We start from the raw sequence: 17,734 nt of genomic DNA on the forward strand, positions 1-17,734 counted from the left end.
GGGCCTCATTCCTTTGTAATCATAACCTCTACCACCAATGGCTCTACTCCCAACCTGTGTGTACTGATGATCCTCTTCCCCACTTAATGCTATAGAATTGTTCAAACCTGGTAAATGCCACTCTTAGGATCATTGGTTACTATCCTCACTCTGTCTTTTATGACCTTGTCTAAGTATGATCAGAGTCGGCAAACTTGGAAGGCTTCCATAGCCTTGGCAACTCATGACGACAGCCTAGGGTGGTTACTGGCGCCATAAACTAGAGTGTCAATTTGTTGGGTCAACAACAGGAGCCACTGTGCACTTGCTCCTCATGTGGAATCTCTGTCCTTAATGTGCTGTACATTTTGATTTAATGCTATAACTAGTACTCCAACAGTATGTTTCACTTTGTGTTTCTATGTGGGTGCAAACTGTTGAAATCTTTATACTAAATTGATCTTCTGTATATAAAGAGAATTGAAAATGAATCTTGATGTGAATGGAAGGGGAGAGGGAGCAGGAGAGGGGAGGGTTGCGGGTGGGAGGGAAGTTATGGGAGAGGGAAGCCATTGTAATCTATAAGCTATACATTGGAAATTTATATTCATTAAATAAAATTTTAAAAAAATTGAAAAAAAAAGAAATCTAAAAAACATTGTTGGAAATATACAGGATACTATTAAAAAAAACCAACATTCAGGTTCTAGGAGTTCCTGAAGGCATGGAGAGGGAGAAAGGATTAGAAGGCCTGAAAGTGAGATACTAGCAGAAAATTTCCCAGGTTTGAAGGAGAGACACATCTTAGTAGAGGAAGCTCATAGAAACCCTAATAAACATGACCAAAAGAGATCCTCACCATGACATGTTGTAATCAAACTCACCACAGTGAAACATAAAGATTCTAAAATGTACAAGAGAGAAACGTCAGATTACTCTCAGAGGATCTCCAATTAGACTCACAGCAGACTTCTCATCAGAAACCCTACAAGCTAGAAGGGAATGGCGAGACATAGCCCAGGTACTAAGAGAGAAAAACTGCCAGCCCAGAATATTATATCCTGCAAAGCTCTCATTTGTGAATGAAGGTGAAATAAAGACCTTTCATAGCAAACAGAAATTGAAAGAATTTGTTGCCACTCATCCAGCCCTGCAAAAGATGCTTAAAGATGTGTTACACACAGAAACACAGAAACATGGTCATCAATATGAAAGAAGGTAAAGGAAGGAAACCTCACAGCAAAAGATCACAGGAAGCTCAATTTCTCTTTGACATAGAATTAAACTCTGATGCTCTGTTAAAGCAATGTGTTAAAGTAATCTATTATGTTCTCTTGATGGCTGTTAAATTCTAATTGTTCAAAACAGCTGAATTTTTATTAACAGCTATGGATTATTTAAATATGTGCTTATTTTCAAAGATTTGAATAATCACCTTGTAACAATGATCAAATTTGGTCTATGTTATGTCATGATTTTAAGGAATCTTATTTCAACCAGATATTTTGGATTTTGAGCCTTCTTGGCATTCTTAACAGGCATTCAAAAAATCAAAGTTTCAAACAATCTGGACTCTAAAATTTCCAGTAAATCTTGGACTTTGGTTTTCCATTTTGGGCCCAACTGAAAAAATCGAAGGACCTATGTCTCTCATCTTATAGACACACAAACTAATCAGTCTATTTGGAGTATATTAGAAGGACTGTCAAGATGTGATGTGGTACCAGACTTTAAGTTTCTATAATGGAAAATGATATTAATACAAATGTTTGAGAATTAGAAAGTCCAATGATCTTGTGTTACTAGACATGCTAGTTATCTTAATGAGAAAGCTCCAGAGGCCTAAAGGGTTAAACATTTGTAAAATCCTACAGGTACTTTCAAAAATACTGTGAAGTAAGCAAGTGCCTCTTGTTGGTGGATGAGTTTATAATTTTAAACATGGCAACTTAAAATCTTTTGTCATCCACAGTTACATATGATTTGCTGCTCATAAAACTAAAGTGTTGTTGGTTCTGTGTTTAGCTGTCCTCCTATAGGTTCCTATGGACTTTTTCCAGCCACTTCTATTGTATTCAGTACTTTGGGATGGCTCTGTAAGCAGATGAAGCCAATAATGTATTAACAGTACCAACTCAGAGAAAGTATGGTTAACTGAGGTTACTAAAAACAAAAAGCAATTCAAATCAATTGGCAATCTACAAAAAGAGTTAAAGATTTTAAAAGCTATTATTAAAATTGCTATATTGGTCTATTATGCTATGTTATATGTGTGTACATATTGTATGTCCACATGGGGAAATTTTATTAAGAGTCTTATTTTAAATGGCTTATAGATAAGATTGTCCATAAATTTAAGCTGCTAAAATCAATCAAAGATACATTTTAATTCATGTGACCTGAATCTGTGTATCATATGTTTTAAACTTGTTGGTAGAAAGAAACTAAAAACATTTTATATGGTTGTGCTTAAGTTTACTGGTTAAACAAACTATACCATGTTTGATATTTAAGAGGTGTTTCCAAATACATGATTCTTAAAATTTAAAAAAAAATAAAAAATAAAATAAAAAGATAGAGAAGAGAATATGGACTCTGCAGCCAAACACCTTGGTTCAAACCCTGGTTAAGACACTTATTACCTGTGCAACCTTCCAATTTCCTCGCTCATAAAATGGAGGAAATAGCAACGACTAGTTCATTGAGTTGTTTTGAGGATTGAATATGATGAATTTTCTTACTGGTTTAAAAAAACACATATTATTGACTACAAACCTGTTTACTGTTTTTGGGGTGGGGTGGGATAGCAGTCACTTCTTAAGAGCCTGCTAGAATTAGGAAGGAAAGCCTAACAGTCTTTAGGGAATAGCAGTTTTAATGGAAAAGAAAACTTCTCAGAAAAGTAGATCATTCAGCATGGATGAACTAAGTCAAAATTCAAAATGAAAGTTGTATTCACCTAACTTATGTGGGAAAGTTGAAATGATATTGAAAGTTGAGGCAGGAGTTCTATTTATGTCTGTTTGTGGAGATAGAGAAGTGAAAAGATGGGGAGTTTTATGGTGCATTTGCCAGGATAAACATGTTTACCAGGCAATTAGATCCATATTTTCTAACACTGGGTAAACTGAAATTATCAGCATTTACAATCCAATTAAGTAACCTTATGATACTTTTCTGGCACGAAAGTATTGCTATTTTCACTTCCCAATCTCAAGTTATACAGAAGTTAACATTTTAGACGTAAAATTGAAGAAGGAAAATCTAATCACGCTGAGATTTCAATCTCATAGCTGATATTCAAGAGAGAAAGAACAAAACACCATTATTTATGTTATCTATTTTCTTTCTACCCTGCCCAAGCAATATTCACAGGGTTCATAATGGCAAAAAAAAAAAGTGTGGAGAGAAATTTAGACTTATTCAGAATCTGGTTCTATTATTTTAGTTGTGTGTGTGTGACTATGAGTAAATCAGCTCTGAGTTACATCTTTCCAATTACACCTACGGCATAAAGTTTTCTGAGAATAATGAAGATAAAATATATCTGACATTGCACAATACCTGGCTCCTACTAGGTAATGAAGCATAAACCAAAGGTAGCAGTAATGTTTTCCATTTAAAAAAAGCAAAGAAAATTTATTTCCAAGATCCATACCTCAAAATCTATAGGAAATATATCAGACCCTTGGAAGATTGGTATTTCTATGCTATTTGTACAAAGAAAGCCATCAAAAATATATGCCCAGTTTAGTTAAATTACATGCCTCATTATCTGATTTATTAAACATTCATATTGATTTTTTTCTGTTTTATTCTTTTTGGGTTAATAAGTATTCATTCCTAAATCCAAACAATAGGGGTCTGCAATGGGTGCAAGGTGGGTGGAAAGACTATCAATAATATTGAAACTTAAAAGTACAGGCTGCATGCATTGTGAAGGTTTTGGGGCTACCCTGAGATACCAAACTTTCTTTGTTTATGATTTTAGGGAGGCAGATAATATATATTTAAGCTAATGGTAGTGAGTTACAGCAGAAGAAAAGTAATCACCTGAACCAGAAACATTGTCTGTAGGGAAAAATGCATTACCGTGAAAGTTAATTTTAATCATTCTTTTCTGCTAGGATTCAGGTTATGATTTACTAAGGATCCCAATATGGCATAATGATATATTTAGCAGCAATCATATTTCCAGAAGATAATCTTTCAAAGCAAGGCAGTATAACCAGCATTCATGCTGTAAGAAACTACAGAGTTAAATACCGCTTGGAAAGTCATAGATCACACTAACTCAGACTTCAGCAGGTAGGACTGAGTATTTCTTTGTTTAAGAGTGAAGAGAGACAACTGAGACAAATATATTGAAGTGCCCATATTACTTTCCAATATCTATCAGATAGTGAAGACATATGCTCTTTCCTGGAGGTAGTTATAGTTAACCTTCATGGAATAGAATAGCAACAAGTATACCCATTGAATACACTGAAAAATGTAGTTCCTAACTGAGCATATAACAAGCACTAAAATAGGCCAAGTATTACTGGAACAGGGCCCCTTATATTGAAATTTCTATGCATTCAAATGATTTTCCCATATTTAAAAAATAAAATTATGTTCTATATGAAAAAATTCCACTAGTGTTAATAATTTCCAACATCCCAGAGTTTAATCTGTTATTTGAACTATTTCTATATATGGATAAACAAAGCAATAGTATACTACTTAACTAAAGATATATACTATACTAGTCAGTTATGCTATCATAACAAGCAATCTCAAAATTTCATAGACTTACAAAAACAGACATTGATTGCTATTTATATCACACTATGGTTGCTGTGAATATGCTATTCCATATGTGTTTTAATTCCAGGATCTAAGAGAAGCCTCTGGAACATAATACTCCTATAGCATAAGGAAATGAACAAATGGATTGATGGAAAACACAGTAACTTTTAAAGACCCACTCAAATGTAGCACAGGTCATACCTGCTCACATTCCATTGGCCATGATTCATCATTTGGTCAGGTGTAACATCATGGAGATATGGAGTCCTCCACTGAAGATTCTTATACTGTAATACAAAAGGCAAAAGGTGAGAATGCATATGCCTCTTACAGGAAAAAAAATAATTGGAAATAATATAACATACTGAACATATATTTTCTAGTAATCAGTGGTGTCAGCCTTGTCATAAGTCTTCATTTCTAAAGGACACAAATGGGTAAACAATTAGAGATCATAGTTTTTATTGAAATTATTCAGACTGTGGGGTAAAAGAGAACTCAGATGACCAAACTGACCAACACAGACTTAATATAATTCTTTCTGTATATAAAATAGTTAAAAAGATTTATCTTAAAGGGTTAAGAGATTTGTAAACAGCCTAAGAGAAGCTTTAATATATTTGATACATAGTACTATATATGTCAATAAATTTTATTTTCCATCTGATTCTCTATAGAAAGCCCATTAAACAAAGATTTCTTATCCCTGAAATAATCAATATAAATCAGAAACACTTGAATACATTTTATTGGGCTGTAACAGTGGAGATAAACCCTAAAATAATACAACATCTTTTAAAAATCCACATATATGGCCTTTGGGGATTTTTTTCTCACACAAGAGAATAAAAAAAAAAAGGACAATGGAGAATGCAATGCTAAAGGCTAGGATGAGTAAATCTCATCCACAGTATGTTATCTAAGTTCTTTTTTCAAGCAAATGATTTAATGACTAGCAAATAACTTCTTAAAACTGTATTTCTTGATGTGATTGGAAGGAGAGAGGGAGAGGGAAAGGGGAGGGTTGCGGGTGGGAGGGAAGTTATGGGAGGGGGGAAGCCATTGTAGCCCATAAGCTGTACTTTGGAAATTTATATTCATTAAATAAAAGTTTAATAAATGAAAAAAAAAGAAATGGTACTGTTAAAAAAACTGTATTTAACATAATATCATTACTAATGAAAGGCTGAATAAATAAATATAGCAACAATAATATTGAATTAAACATTTCTTTTTACCTCTGTAGCTCTTTCTCTAAGCTACATTCTACAAAAAAATTATTTAGCATGATCTAGTTAAGATTCAGGATGTTAAATTGTCTAAAACCAAAATGATAAGATCGATTCAGTTGTCCACATTGTTAACTGTCTGACACATTTATTTTATATTAAACCTTCTCTCTGTGTTTCCAAACTTGTAGAAAAGAATTGGTGTAGAAATTTAAAAAAAAATCTGGTCTTGGAAGCGATAGGTCAAGTCATTATGCAAAGGATTATAGGCTACTTCATGAAAGATAGTGACTTAAGATTCCCCTCAGTTTGACTAAGCCTGAGACAGGCTTCTTTGTAACTATAGGCTCCTGACCTCCCTTGTCCTAGAGCATTTACTTTAGAAAATTTGCAATTGTAAATCCTTTCTCTGATCCTTTGAGGTGTAAATCTTCCTCCAACCTCATGCCAGTTTTACAACCTAGGAATATCTTTCTTAAAGACCTTGGAGGCATTCTTTTGAAATGCAATCATCAGGAAAGGTAAGGACTCCTATTCTCCAGTCTTGATGGGAGGCTAGGATCCTAACATTGATAAGTACCAATTAGCAAACACAGATGGCATAATCACACTGAAGAAGTCTACCCCATTCTTGTCCTGAAGCATGTGTCCACTAGCTCACCCCAGGGCTTAACACTCTCCAGATTTCTGTCTCTAAATGGTTGAATTCAATCTCACTTCCTACAATACTCTTGACCTCTGTTTCAACAGTCTTGAATAAAATCTTCTTTGCATATTTCACTCCCTTAAGTATTGTTTTTCTTTGACAACAGAAATAATTCCTTTACAGGTTGTTGTAAATATAGGCCTAAATATAAAAGTAGGAAAATATAGTAAAACACCTTTTGAAGTTTTAATTTCATCAATGGGGAGACAGAGTAGAATGACTTTTAAGATATTTGAAAATGTCATAAGATAATACCTGCTCCAAAACAATAAAATTTACTCATGAGGACTGCAAGATGTCCAGCGCATAACAAATCTTCCCAGGCAAACGAATCAATTAATTCACAAGCTTTTATTGGGATTCTGCTCCCGGGCAAGGTTCCCCAGTCCCAACAGAGCAATGGGGGGGGGGGGGGAATCGCACATCAGAGGTTGGGAGGGCTCCTTTTATAGACACAGGGAGTGGGGGTTAAGGGTCGAGGCAGGTCTGATCCTCATTGGTTGACCTTTAGGCACCCCACCCATGGGGACCTTGACAAGGACTTTTCTTCCCCGGAAGTACAGGTAGGGACTCTCCATTCCCGGAAGTATAGGCCTTCTCTCCTTGCAGATCCCAAAGCTACCAAGGACTTTACCTCACATCCCACCCCTCCCCCCACCTTCCAAAAATATACAAACTTTGAAAGTGACATCCTTTGCTGGACAATGGCTCACACTTCAAAAAGCAGCCAAAGAAAATTAAGTTTACTAGAGGCCACCCAAATGTTGTTCACTCAATTGGTGTGTGTCAGTAAGAGCACCGAGGTGTAAATCCTTTTCCCATTTCAGAAAGACAGGACTTCTATACTGAGATGGAGTGCCAAGAGCAGCATGATCGTATGTTGTCACCTGGTAGTTTTGCCCCCAAAAAAGTAAACTGAGATAGGAAATAAAACAGATGCTACTGTAGACAGAGTTGGTGAAGATGCATCATCTGAAATGTGTGACTTGCTTAACAAACTGTTGGTTCCCTGCTTGATGGGAAGTCAGATAACATCTTTGGAAGTCCCACATTTAAGGTGTTTATGACCTAATTCAATGAGAGATTCACTTCAGTGCTACTGTTACAATCTATAATCAAGAAGCAATTAGTGCATGGAAATAAAGGGTCTTATTATTGCTGGGCTATTGAAACAAAGGTCCTATAATTGAGAGTGGAACAGAGTGGGAGTTGTAAACTTTTCTCATTTTATGGTAAATTGCAAACTCTATCAAGCTGTGTGGATTGTTTTGAAGTTGTTGAGAAGAAGTCCACTGGGGTTGAGAGATATGCTCAGTGCCCACATAACCTTTTGCTTGTACCATGTATAAATAAGTAAATAAATCTTTCCAAATCATATATAGTCTTGATATTCCTTTAGTGTCTCAAAAATGGAAAACAACAAGCTTAGGGTCAGAAGGGACCACTACTTTCAGTCAAAAGAGGAACCATGAAACTAGAAAAACTTTGCTTTTCATCTTATGCTGCTGACAAATTAAAAATGGAATGGTTTCTTATGAAAAATGTCTATCTCTTCTATATCGCCTTCCATTTATCTACAAGTTTATAGTGTTTCTATTATATGCTTATTATCTTCAGTTGGAATACAGCTATAGTGTAGCTATTATAGTTGTGGGATTCAACAGATACACAGATACAAAAAGCAACATACAGTTCAACCAAAATTTTTGTTTCAGGTTTTTATGCCAAAAAAACCATTCCTCTATATCAAAGAATATTATATGCATTTTCTTCAAAATATTTACCTTCTTCAAAAAGTCCTATCTTATGAAAGGAAAGAATGAGAATTGAATGTTAGAGGAAACTTGAGTCACCCTACAGAGACAAATCCGGGCTACTCTTTGCATCTGCAAGTCCTTCAGCAATGGTATGAAACTCTTTGGGAAGCAGTTTCTACAAGGTTAGAGCCAATTTCCAGGAGAAAAATTATATCTAACAAAGTAAATAAGAATATGAAAGCTTTTAGTATTTAAACTTTGCATCAGTTCATGAGAATTAAATTGTTAATAATATAATTATTAGTCTTTTTAGAGAACTAAGAATGAATACCTTTTAGGTACCCTTAATAAGAAGATAAATTGTATAAAGTAAAAATGACAGTATATGAGTGGTCTTCAAAAAATTCATGGAAAATGAAAACTATGAAAAAACTGCATGGATTTTTTTTTAAATTTGCACCAAAATATATTTATTTTTTAATTCTATCTTTCCATGAACTTTTTATGTATTTATTTTTAATTTTTTTTTACAGGCAGAGTTAGACAGTGAGAGAGAGAGAGACAGAGAGAAAGGTCTTCCTTCTGTTGGGTCACCCCCCCAAATGGCCTCTATGGCTTGTGTGCTGCGCTGATCTGAAGCCAGGAGCCAGGTGCTTCCTCCTGGTCTCCCATGCAGGTACAGGGCCCAAGCACTTGAGCCATCCTCCACTGCCTTCCCAGGCCACAGCAGAGAGCTGGACTGGAAGAGGAGCAACTGGGACTAGGACCCGGGATGTCAACACCGCAGGCAGAGGATTAGCCAAGTGAGCCAAGGCGCCGGCCTCCATGAACTTTTTTTTAAGATGTAGAGAGGACAGACAGAAAGCTCTCTTTTGCTGGTTCACTCACTGATTTTTGAAATTTCCAGTGCCAAGACCCAAAATGCAATCCAAGTCTCCCACATGGGAACCAAGAACCCTATTAGTTGGGCCATCACTACTGCCTCCCAAGGTCTGCACTGGCAAGAAGCTGCAATCAGGAGCCAGTGCTGGAAACTGAACTCAGGCACACCCATGTAGTATGTCAGCATCTTAACTATTAGGTTAAATATCCATTTTCTCAATGAGTTTCTTGAGTACCCTCATTACCAAAGCTATCTGGTTCTGAGATTGTATTTATGGAAAGCTTTTTAAAATTACTGATTGTATATTTTTACATGTTATAGGCACATTAATATGCCTATATTATAGGGAAGGAAAGAGAAGGGAAGGGGAGGGGAAGTGGGGGGAGAGGAGGGGAAAGGGAGTGGAGAGGAAGGAGAGGGGAGGGGAAGAGAAGGGGAAGACAGGAGAGGGGAGAGGAGGGGAGGGGAGAATCCTCTATATTTTCATTAATACAGAGGGAACTGAAAATCTACAAATGTTGACTCCATAAAAGTTGACAGTTACCACAAGATGGCTAGGGGGATGGAAGGACAGTAAGTGTTGATTAATAGATATTAATTTATAGTTTGATGTGAGAGGTTCTGGTGTTCTATTGCATAGCAGGTTAACAGTAGATGATAACATAATACAGGAATAATATAGTTATGTATTATAATTATATATTGCATTAAAATGTATACTCTATAATATATATAATTATACATAATAGTACATATATTACACACATAATGTAATATGTATATTAAATATATATAACTAAATGAAAAGATTTTCTATGTTTTCAATACAAACAAGAGATAACAGTTTGAGGAGATTTGTTTACCCTGATTCATACATTGTATAATGTATACGTGGGTCTAGTCATCACATGGTAATCCTTAACATGTTCACTTATAATGTAGTAGGTAAAAGTTACAATAAGACAATAAAGTCAATTATTACTAACAATTATCTATTATTTTTCCAATTACATCAGTTTTTGTTCCATGAATTTGGTGGTGTTTCTTATCTAAGTGTATGTATTTATAATTTTTTAATCTCCATAATTCACTGATAATTTTATCATTATAAAGTTCCAATTTTCTCAGAGCTACATTTTTATATTAAATTCTATTTTCAAAAATATAAGAAAATTCTATTTTGTCTAATATTAGTATAACCATTATAATTGTCATATTCTTGCTTTTTGATGATATATGTTTTTATTTTTACTGTTTCTAAAAGATTTATTAATGTCAGGGCCGGCGCCATGGTTCACTTGGTTAATCCTCCACCTGTGGTGCTGGCATCCCATATGGGTGCTGGGTTCTAGTCCCAGCTGCTCCTCTTCCAGTCCAGCTCTCTGCTGTGGCCCAGGAAGGCAGTGGAGGATGGCCCAAGTGCTTGGGCCCCTGCACCTGCATGGGAGACCAGGAGGAAGCACTTGACTCCTGGCTTCGGATTGGCACAGTGCACCGGCCGGCCGTATACGCCATTAGGGGAATGAACCAACGGAGGAAAGACCTTTCTCTCTGTCTCTCACTGTCTGTGACTCTACCTGTTAAATATATATATATATATATATATATATTTAACATTTATATATATATACATATATATATATATGATTTATTAATGTCTTTGAAAGAGAGAGAGAGAGACAAAGAATAAGAACAACAGATCATTTGCTGCTTCACTCACTAAATGGCCATAACTGCCAGAAGGTCTGGGCCAGGCTGAAACCAGAAGCTAGAAATTTCACCTTGTTCTCCTACATGGGTGGCAAGCGCCCACGTACTTGGCCATCATCTGCTGCCTTTCCAGGTTCATTAGCACAAAAAATCAGCAAGTGCTGGCTAGCTTGCTGTATTGCAGTATCAGTCTCCATCCTTTCACTTCTTGTCTTTATGTATCTTTGAACTTACTGTGTTTCTATACAGTTGAATTTAAAAAAAAAAAATACAATCTTATAACCTCTGACATTTGATTAGCTATTTTATGTATTTACATTGAGTTTTGTGTTGATATTTCTGATTTTGTCTACTATCTTTTGTTTTCTATATATCTCATTTTAAAACAATTTTTCTGGCCGGCGCCACAGATCAATAGGCTAATCCTCCGCCTGCGGCGCCGGCACACCTGGTTCTAGTCCCGGTCGGGGTGCCGATTCTGTCCCGGTTGCTCCTCTTCCAGTCCAGCTCTCTGCTGTCGCCCGGGAGTGCAGTGGCACATGGCCCAAGTCCTTGGGCCCTGCACCTGCATGGGAGACCAGGAGAAGCACCTTGCTCCTGGCTTGAGATCAGCGCAGTGTGCTGGCCACAGTGGCCATTAGGGAGTGAACCAACGGAAAAGGAAGACCTTTTTCTCTGTCTCTGTCTCTGTCTCTCTCTCTCTCTCACTGTCCACTCTGCCTGTCAAAAAAACAAAACAAAACAAAACAAAACAAAAAAACCTAATTGTCCTATTCCTTCTTCACTCATCTCTTTCTCATTAAGTGAATCCAGTGGAATCTTTTGAAGTCTTTCTAATCTTAGGTTAAATTCTGACTAAATATGTTAAATAAATAATTTTTATTAGTCACATCTTCATGCCTAGATTTTGCCAAATTATCAACAATACATGTTAATTAGAGATTACTGTATTAACTTTCTAAGAGTTGAGTCAAAACAACACTTAATTCAGAGTGGCCTACTCAGAATTCCACATCATATAAGACTTTGTCTACATTTCATTTGTATATTTAATAGATTATTTCTTATTTTATAAGATTTCTCCAGTTTTCCTAACCATTATCAAAGGAAAAACACAAATAAACATCACATAAGATAAATATCTGATAGTATCAGTGGTTGTAATTTTTGATCATTATGTACTTAGAATCACTTATGCATAATAAGAAAAGGTAAGATTCCCTCTATGTGCAATTGGTTGATTACATCTTGTGTTTGGATGAATTTACAGTGATGTCTCAATTATAGTTTGAGTCCATGAATATTCACCTTGTTTCTGTCTACCAAAGTTCAATTTATTTGGATCACTAAGAGGCATCACCTCATTTTTATTTCATTTCAAGAAAAAAGTTAAACTTAGTTTGTGATTCTAAAAGGCACTGATTTTCTAAATGTCTCATTCTTACAGTCTAACAAAATGTGTAGAAACACTGCCCACATATAAAGACACACATGCAGGTGATCATTTCTAAGATCAAACAGTTTTCTTCTTTCCACAGTGGCATACACTAACACAGTTGGAAAATTAAGCCTATGGTACAATATATTCCCTATTATTCATTTTAACAATGAGATTATGAATTCAACTGTAATATAAGTGGGACTGAAATAATAAAAACATGTTAGCTATCTTGTTGCTATTTTAAAGTCAAACTATATTCACAGGTTACAAATAAACTATCTCCTAAAATTTACACTTACAGAGATGGAGAAAATAAGATGAATTTCATATGCTCTGCCAAGTTACAAAATCGAAACTAGAGGATCCAAGATGGCTGAATAGGTATAACCACACTTACTTAAGCTGCTCTGGGAAATGCAAGGAAGGACTATATTTCCAGGGGGTTGACTGATAGAAATATTCAGTGCAGAAGTGAAAAAAACAAAACAAAACACACTGTGGGGCAAGAGGAGAGAAGGCAGACACTGCTGCAGCCTGCCACAGAGCACACCCAGCTGCCAGCAGTGAACCCCCATCTTACTATACCAAGGAGGAAAAATTTGCCTTGCAGCCCAGTGCTCATAGTTTTAGGGAATTCCACAATCACCCACTGACTTGCACCTCAACATGGAGAGCTGATTGGGGTCTGAGTAAATGCTGGGCTTCGAGCAGTGTAGCTACCTTGCTTCCTTGATCTTCCTGACTCCTGTAAAGCATTATGCTCTGAGGCAGAACATCACACAGTGTGACTCTCTTCTCCTACCAGCATCATAGTCAGAGTTAAGGCAAAGGACAGATCTCTTGCATGCTGCAACATTAGCCCCAGAGATATGCCCATGAACTCTACATGAACAAGGATTACCTTGGTTTCTGGGGGCTAACTCGGGAAGCAGTCCATTACAAAATCCACTCCCACCCTGGGAGATTTGGGTAATTATTCCACTATCCCATGGAACACTAGAACAGTAAGAATTCACTCTAAATTTCTCAGTGCCAATGGAGTCTACCCAGTGGCCATAGGGAAGCGCATACCTGTTTCCCACTCTCGGGATTCATACTCTCCAGAGTAAAATCTCCTGTATTCTTTGTAGTCACCCTATAGGACTGGAACAGAGTTCAAATCACATCCCCTAGCACTAGAACTAGGGCTAATTGGTATTATAAGCAACAGCAACAGCTGGCCACTCCTAGCAGGATCTGAGGAAAAGTCCATTCATATCAAACAGTCCTAGAGCCAAAACAATTGGTTCCTCAAGCCCTAGTATTATTCTGGCTTGCAAGTAGGATAAGAAGCCAACCCTCCTTGTCTCCCTCAGCACTAACAATAAGGCCCTGGCTATCACATTTGTCAGGGAGTCTGATACTGGACTCTTGATTGACCAAAGATACACAACCAGGGCCTGGCACTATGGCATTGCAGGTAAACCCGCTGCCTGCAGGGCTGGCATCCGATATGGGTTCCAGCTCAAATCCCAGCTACTCCACTTTCTATCTAGCTCCCTGTTAAAGCACCTGGGAAAGCAGCAGATCATGGCCCAAGTGCCTGGGCCCCTGTATCCACATGGGAGACCTGGACGAAGCGCCCGTCTCCTGATTGCAGACCAGACCAGCTCCAGATGTTGAGGCATTTGGAGAGTAGACCAGCTGGTGGCAGATCTCCCTCTCCCTCTCCCTCTCTCTCTCTGCCTCTGCTTCCCACTTTTTCTATCTCTGACTTTCAAATAAATAATTCTTAACAAAATACACAACCAAGGAAATCCTTATTCATCTCAAACCAACCCTCTATCCTATGAACTTCAACACACTGTGTCATAGACATAGCTGACATTGATAAATATAAAAGGACTCACTCATAGGCTGCAATCCTGGTAACCTACAACCAAACCATCAAGCTAAGTGATACCCTGAATTCCAGCTAAGCCATAAACTCTTTTAAAATAAAACCTACTCCGTGAAGAAGAAGGGAACAATACTAGATGGGCAGACATCAGAGACATGAAGAAGCAAGGTAGCCCGAGACCTCCAAAATAACACAATAAATGAAAAGAAAATTATGACTGAGATCTCTAACAGCAGGATAGATCAACTGTAGGAAAAATTTCTAACCTTGAGGGTAAGAATTCTTAAATAACCCAATTGGACAAAAACAAAGAGAAAAGAGTTAGAGAGAATGCAGAAAGTCTACACAAAATATGAGATATTATTAAATGACCAAATATCCATATTATAGGTATTCCTGCATGAAAGAAATGGAAAATGGCATTGAGAATCTGGAAATGAAATCCTTGAAAATTTCACATGACTTGACACTTTGAGAAGGGATGACTTGAGCTGAACTTGTCTTGACTGTCAAGGAACAGGTTTTTTTTGTTGTTGTTGTTGTTTTTTTTTCCTCTTCATGCTATTTGTTGAACTCTTTACTTAACATAGAGTTAATCATATGTGTAGAAAGTAAATAGAAATTGTAAATAGAAATGTGTAGAATGTAAATAGAAATTGAGGATGGCTGTCAATAAAAATAAGAGTGGGAATAAGAGAGGGAGGAGGAAGTTTGTAACTGTAAAACTGCATAGTTCTGTATACATTCCTAAGGACTAACTTCTAAGGATACAGTTTAAAAATGTGTCATGGGACCCCAACTCCCATTGAGCTGGGTGATAAAAATGTCACCTTAAATGTTAAAGTGATCATATTAAGTGTTAAAGTGAACATACAGGTAAGAGTAATTGTTAAAATAACCATATAAATAGGATCAAGTGTGTGGTAATTATATTAGATAGAATTAAAAAGGAGAGAATGTTCCAACATGAGAAGCAGTCCACACAGCAGACTCATAGAATGATAATTGCTTTAGGTAACACTCTGACCTCAGAATCAGCCTTTAAGGCTTCCTGGTCTGGCTGAAAAGCCCATGAGAGCATTTCAAGCATGGAAAGCCAAGACACTGTGGCAAAAATGTTCCACATGAAGGATTTCTGTGAGTGAGATCCCAATGTAAAGACATGGCCATCAAAGAAGGATGTAATTTTCTCTAAAGGGAGGAGATAGCTTCCACTTTGCTAATGGCTTGTCTAAATACTTACTGAGTTTTTGGATTCAAAAGGTTTCAATACCCTAGGCAGCTCATGTGAAGAGCCTAGAGTGGCCACTGATGTCATACATAAGAGTGTTAATTGTTAAATTAACAACAGGATCACTGTGCACTAACTCCCCATGCAGAACCTCTGTCTTCAATGAGTTGTATTATGAAAGTTAAATCTGATACTTGTTCCCAAACAGTTCTTGTGTGTGTGTATGTGTGTGTGTGCAAATTGTTGAAACCTTTACTTAGTATAGAGTTGGTTTTCTGTGTAGAGAGTTAATTGAAAATGAATCTTAATGGTAAATGGGACTGGGAAAGGGAGAGGGAGGAGGAGGAGGGGTGAGAATGTGGATGGGAGGGTGAGCATGGTGGGGAAAATAACTATTTTCCTAAAATTGTACATATGAAATTTGTATTCCTTAAAAATAAATTAATATTTTTAAAAAGGAAAGAGACATAGACATCCAGATACAAGAATCTCAAAGAACCTCAAGAAGACTCAACCAAAAAGGGTCTTCTCCAAGGCATATTTTCATCAAATTGTAAAAGTTAAAGACAAGGAGAGAATCCTAAAGATAGTAGGAGAAAAGTGTCAAGTTGAATGTAAAAGGAAAATCAATTAGATTAACAGCAGACTTATCAGCAAACATGCTACAGGCCAGAAGAGAGTGGGATAATATATTCAAGGCCAAAAAACAACCAAACAAACAAACATGGGGCCCCCTGTGGCACAGTGGATAAAGCCACTGCCTGCAGTGCAGTATTCCATATGGGTGCCAGTTTGAGTCCTAGCTGCACCACTTCTGATCCAACTCTCTGCTGTGGCCTGGGAAAGCACAAGATGGCCCAAGTCCTTGGGCCCCTGCACCCAGATGGGAGACCCAGAAGAAGCTCATGGCTCCTGGCTTCAGACCAGCACCGCTCTGGCTGTTGTGGCCAATTAGGGAGTGAACCAGCTGAAGGAAGACCTCTCTATCTCTGACTCTCCTCTCTGTGCAGCTATGCCTTTCAAATAAATAAATAAATAAATCTCTTTACAAAAAATAAAAAACTTCCAACCAATGTTATATCCAGCAAAACTATCCTTTATAAGTGAAGGGGAAATAAGTTATTTTCCTAAGCAAAAACAGAGAAGTCACCACCACCAGACCAGCCTTCCAAGAAATTCTGAAGGGAGTCCTGCATGAGAATTAAACATTATGAATATGCATGATACCACCAAATTCACTAACAAAGCAGATAGAAGCAGCATACAATCAACAAATGACAGGTCTTAATTTTTATTTATCAGTACTAACCTTGACAGTAAATGGATTAAATTCATCAACCCAAAGATTTAGGTTGGCTGATTGGTAAATAATAATAATAATAATTTAAAAATAAAATAAATAAAATATGACTCCAGTATATGATGCCTACAAGAAACTCACTTCACAAACAAGGATACAAACAGACTGAAAGTGAAGGGTTAGAAAAATATATCAAAGGCAAATGGAACCAAAAGCAAGCAGGCAGACATAGCTATCCTGATATCAGATAAAAAAGAGAAATATCTCAAATTAAAGATCTGATGATGCATCTTGAAGATTTAGAAAAACAAGAACAAACCAAACCCTGTTTTGGAAGTAGGTAAGAAAAAATAAGGATCAGAGCAGAAATAAATGACATTAAAACAAAAAAAAAACATTAAAAAAAATAAAGATCAAGAAAACAAAACATTTATTTTTTGAGAAGATAAAAAAATAGATAAATCTTAGCCAAACTAACAAGGAAAACAGGTTAAAAAACAACTCAAATAAAATAAGAGATGAAAAAGGAGACACTACAAATGACACCACTGAAATACAAAGGATCAATAGAATGAAGAGACATCCAACAGACTGGGAAAAATATTTGGAAACCACCTACCTGGAAAAGGATTAATATCCCAAATATATCAGCAACTTAAAAAACTCAACAACAATAACAACAAAAAACAATTGATCAGGTTCAGAAATGGACAATAGACTTCAATAGGCAGTTCTCAAAATAAGAAATACAAATGACCAATAAATGTATGAAAAAAATGCTCAGTATCACCAGCCATCAGGGAAATGAAAATCAAAACCACCATGAGA

The 17,734-nt window shown here is 36.5% G+C and overlaps 1 long non-coding RNA gene across 1 annotated transcript in view; it reads right to left on the bottom strand.

Moving 5' to 3' along the window:
- Positions 1 to 17,734, bottom strand: part of LOC133772179 (uncharacterized) — a 486,159-nt gene that overhangs the window by 122,520 nt on the left and 345,905 nt on the right. Inside the window, exon 3 of the long non-coding RNA XR_009867760.1 lies at positions 4,972 to 5,057. This is a non-coding gene — a long non-coding RNA (uncharacterized LOC133772179). The remainder of the gene's footprint in view (positions 1 to 4,971; positions 5,058 to 17,734) is intronic.

The sequence above is a fragment of the Lepus europaeus genome, chromosome 13, assembly GCF_033115175.1.
Source record: "Lepus europaeus isolate LE1 chromosome 13, mLepTim1.pri, whole genome shotgun sequence".
In the NCBI taxonomy this organism is placed as follows: Eukaryota; Metazoa; Chordata; class Mammalia; order Lagomorpha; family Leporidae; genus Lepus; species Lepus europaeus.